At 50.6% G+C, this 5000-nt stretch overlaps 1 non-coding gene across 1 annotated transcript in view; it reads right to left on the bottom strand.

Annotated features, from left to right (window-relative positions):
* The window catches only part of LOC126436143 (small subunit ribosomal RNA), a 1909-nt gene extending 788 nt beyond the window's left edge, over nt 1-1121 (bottom strand). Inside the window, exon 1 of the ribosomal RNA XR_007580457.1 lies at nt 1-1121. This exon is cut by the window's left edge and continues 788 nt beyond it. This is a non-coding gene — a ribosomal RNA (small subunit ribosomal RNA).
* Between the last annotated feature and the right edge of the window lie 3879 nt (nt 1122-5000).

Genomic DNA, 5000 nt, shown 5'->3' on the forward strand with positions numbered 1-5000 from the left:
TGGTTAGAACTAGGGCGGTATCTGATCGCCTTCGAACCTCTAACTTTCGTTCTTGATTAATGAAAACATACTTGGCAAATGCTTTCGCTTCTGTTCGTCTTGCGACGATCCAAGAATTTCACCTCTAACGTCGCAATACGAATGCCCCCGCCTGTCCCTATTAATCATTACCTCGGGTTCCGAAAACCAACAAAATAGAACCGAGGTCCTATTCCATTATTCCATGCACACAGTATTCAGGCGGGCTTGCCTGCTTTAAGCACTCTAATTTGTTCAAAGTAAACGTGCCGGCCCACCGAGACACTCAATAAAGAGCACCCTGGTAGGATTTCAACGGGGTCCGCCTCGGGACGCACGAGCACGCACGAGGCGGTCGCACGCCTTCGGCTCGCCCCACCGGCAGGACGTCCCACGATACATGCCAGTTAAACACCGACGGGCGGTGAACCAACAGCGTGGGACACAAATCCAACTACGAGCTTTTTAACCGCAACAACTTTAATATACGCTATTGGAGCTGGAATTACCGCGGCTGCTGGCACCAGACTTGCCCTCCAATAGATACTCGTTAAAGGATTTAAAGTGTACTCATTCCGATTACGGGGCCTCGGATGAGTCCCGTATCGTTATTTTTCGTCACTACCTCCCCGTGCCGGGAGTGGGTAATTTGCGCGCCTGCTGCCTTCCTTGGATGTGGTAGCCGTTTCTCAGGCTCCCTCTCCGGAATCGAACCCTGATTCCCCGTTACCCGTTACAACCATGGTAGGCGCAGAACCTACCATCGACAGTTGATAAGGCAGACATTTGAAAGATGCGTCGCCGGTACGAGGACCGTGCGATCAGCCCAAAGTTATTCAGAGTCACCAAGGCAAACGGACCGGACGAGCCGACCGATTGGTTTTGATCTAATAAAAGCGTCCCTTCCATCTCTGGTCGGGACTCTGTTTGCATGTATTAGCTCTAGAATTACCACAGTTATCCAAGTAACGTGGGTACGATCTAAGGAACCATAACTGATTTAATGAGCCATTCGCGGTTTCACCTTAATGCGGCTTGTACTGAGACATGCATGGCTTAATCTTTGAGACAAGCATATGACTACTGGCAGGATCAACCAGGGAGCTGCGTCAACTAGAGCTGAGCAGCCGGCCGCCCGGGAGTGTGTCCCGGGGGCCCGCGCGAACACGCAAGCGTCCGCTCAATTATTCTGCAAACAGGAGGAGGCTGAGCTCCCCTGCACAACACACCTCGAAACCCTCTCAGGTCCCGGCGGCGCGCAGCGCCGTCCTAAGTACTTGGTCGGGTTCGAGAGAGGCGCAATCGCCCGGAGTTAGGCGAGTAGACGCTTTAGGTGCGACCACCCGTGCTCCCAACTGAGCTTGCCGCTGCCGACAGAGGCCCGGGAGCGTGCTGTCGTGGCATTGCCGGCGGGAGACAACACGCGCCACCTACGGTGACCGGCAGCTCCAACGCCAGCGCCACAGAAGGACAAAAGCCCCACTTGGGTGCCGAAGCGAACTCTCCCAGCACAGCGCACGCGCCAACACGTCCGCACAGCTGCGATACAAACCACCTGCGAGAACCGCTGGGGCGACCGAGCAGCAGACGGCGTCGCGGCGCCGAGCGCCGGGCGGCGGCGCATCCTCAGCGCACACAGTCCTCAATCGGACCAGCACACTGCAGATGGCCACCGCGCTTCGCACCGGGCCCGCGAGGACCTACTTTGGCCGCAAGGCGCCGCGAGCAGGGGGCGCCGGCGCGCAGCTGCGCCGCCTGCCGCGTCCGTCGGCCGGCGCGCCTGCCACTGGCCGCCCCCACCAGCCGGCTGTAGCGCGTGCGCCCACGCACCGCGCTGCCAGCACGCCGGGCGGCCCCCCCTCACCGGCCGGGGACGGTCCCACCCAGCCACCGCCGCGTATCGCCTCACACCCAGATCCCCTTTCGCGTTCGTGGGCATGGTGGGTCCCCTTTCACGTTCGTGGGCATGGTGGGTATCCCTGAAACAACCGGTTAATAGCTCGACCGATCGTCGCCAACACTGATTCACCTCTAGCGAGAACAACCGCACCACAACGGGTTACCTGTTGTTCATTTGCGTAACGTCACCAGCAAACGTAGACGTCCATCGCCATTTGCAACGAGTATTGCATGCCTGTGTCAGGTGTCACAACACACTACGTCTGCCCACATAGACGCAACAACATGTGCACGCCTCGAGAACACGTGGAAGGTAGCCCCCGTACGTATGCGGTGTCCATTGCGCGAACGACTGTCAGCCGGCCTCTGCAGGATGTCGCAGATGTGGAACGCGGTGCAACATGCTATCACGGTGTGTGAGAAGAGACGACTACGTCCGAATACACGCTCCACTACATCAACAGACTGCTCATGCTGATCGCCATCCAGGGCGTCCGTTCCTCCCACACGTCTGAATGGCGTACCACACTGCAATCCAGCTCTTATAGGGAGACGACACGTAGCTGCGTGCACAATATTTGGACTGTATGGTCTGCCGTTGCTAGGCGCAGTCGTCGTACGGTCACACATGTGCCACGATGTATCATTCAGTACATACGGACCAATGTGCAGTACAGTTTGTGGGTTTTGCGTACATCGGCGGACAGGTGACAGGCCGTACCACAACGTAGGCTGAGTACGTCGGCATGCGAAGGGCATTGAACATGCAAACTTCTCAACGACCAGCTTGCGAAGGCAGGGGGGAAGGGGGGGGGGCATGTACGTCCTGCTGCTATCCACATTACAGTGTATAGCAGGAGCATGTGGAAAGTCAGCAACACCTGCAAGGTGTTTAACATGACGCGATACACAGGGGACCGGGCAGTGCGAATAGCGAACTATATTGCGAGGGTTGCGGTTAGGCAACACTACACTAATTTAACGAGTTGCATAACAATTACAGAGCAGGTTCAGCGACAACGTGCGTCAGGTTAAGGCGCAATATAGGTTAGGTTGAGGCACAATATAGGTTAGGTTAAGGCACAACATGGGTTACGTTAAGGCACAAATTGGGTTACGTTAAGGCACAACATGGGTTACGTTAAGGCACAACATGGGTTACGTTAAGGCACAAATTAGGTTACGTTAAGGCACAAATTAGGTTACGTTAAGGCACAAATTAGGTTACGTTAAGGCACAAATTAGGTTACGTTAAGGCACAAATTAGGTTACGTTAAGGCACAAATTAGGTTACGTTAAGGCACAAATTAGGTTACGTTAAGGCACAAATTAGGTTACGTTAAGGCACAAATTAGGTTACGTTAAGGCACAAATTAGGTTACGTTAAGGCACAAATTAGGTTACGTTAAGGCACAAATTAGGTTACGTTAAGGCACAAATTAGGTTACGTTAAGGCACAAATTAGGTTACGTTAAGGCACAAATTAGGTTACGTTAAGGCACAAATTAGGTTACGTTAAGGCACAAATTAGGTTACGTTAAGGCACAAATTAGGTTACGTTAAGGCACAAATTAGGTTACGTTAAGGCACAAATTAGGTTACGTTAAGGTACAATATGGGTTAGGTTAAGGTACAATATGGGTTAGGTTAAGGTACAATATGGGTTAGGTTAAGGTACAATATGGGTTAGGTTAAGGTACAATATGGGTTAGGTTAAGGCACAACGTAGGTTAGGTTAAGGCACAACGTAGGTTAGGTTAAGGCACAACATAGGTTAGGTTAAGGCACAACATAGGTTAGGTTAAGGCACAACATAGGTTAGGTTAAGGCACAACATAGGTTAGGTTAAGGCACAACATAGGTTAGGTTAAGGCACAACATAGGTTAGGTTAAGGCACAACATAGGTTAGGTTAAGGCACAACATAGGTTAGGTTAAGGCACAACATAGGTTAGGTTAAGGCACAACGTAGGTTAGGTTAAGGCACAACGTAGGTTAGGTTAAGGCACAACGTAGGTTAGGTTAAGGCACAACGTAGGTTAGGTTAAGGCACAACGTAGGTTAGGTTAAGGCACAACGTAGGTTAGGTTAAGGCACAACGTAGGTTAGGTTAAGGCACAACGTAGGTTAGGTTAAGGCACAACGTAGGTTAGGTTAAGGCACAACGTAGGTTAGGTTAAGGCACAACGTAGGTTAGGTTAAGGCACAACGTAGGTTAGGTTAAGGCACAACGTAGGTTAGGTTAAGGCACAACGTAGGTTAGGTTAAGGCACAACGTAGGTTAGGTTAAGGCACAACGTAGGTTAGGTTAAGGCACAACGTAGGTTAGGTTAAGGCACAACGTAGGTTAGGTTAAGGCACAACGTAGGTTAGGTTAAGGCACAACGTAGGTTAGGTTAAGGCACAACATAGGTTAGGTTAAGGCACAACATAGGTTAGGTTAAGGCACAACATAGGTTAGGTTAAGGCACAACATAGGTTAGGTTAAGGCACAACATAGGTTAGGTTAAGGCACAACATAGGTTAGGTTAAGGCACAACATAGGTTAGGTTAAGGCACAACATAGGTTAGGTTAAGGCACAACATAGGTTAGGTTAAGGCACAACATAGGTTAGGTTAAGGCACAACATAGGTTAGGTTAAGGCACAACATAGGTTAGGTTAAGGCACAACATAGGTTAGGTTAAGGCACAACGTAGGTTAGGTTAAGGCACAACGTAGGTTAGGTTAAGGCACAACGTAGGTTAGGTTAAGGCACAACGTAGGTTAGGTTAAGGCACAACGTAGGTTAGGTTAAGGCACAACGTAGGTTAGGTTAAGGTACAACGTAGGTTAGGTTAAGGTACAACGTAGGTTAGGTTAAGGTACAACGTAGGTTAGGTTAAGGTACAACGTAGGTTAGGTTAAGGTACAACGTAGGTTAGGTTAAGGTACAACGTAGGTTAGGTTAAGGTACAACGTAGGTTAGGTTAAGGTACAACGTAGGTTAGGTTAAGGTACAACGTAGGTTAGGTGAAGGCGCAATGTAGGTTAGGTTAAGGTACGATATACCTTAGGTTAAGGTACAATATCGCTTAGGTTAAGG

Source organism: Schistocerca serialis, unplaced genomic scaffold (genome assembly GCF_023864345.2).
Source record: "Schistocerca serialis cubense isolate TAMUIC-IGC-003099 unplaced genomic scaffold, iqSchSeri2.2 HiC_scaffold_1228, whole genome shotgun sequence".
Classification (NCBI taxonomy): Eukaryota; Metazoa; Arthropoda; class Insecta; order Orthoptera; family Acrididae; genus Schistocerca; species Schistocerca serialis.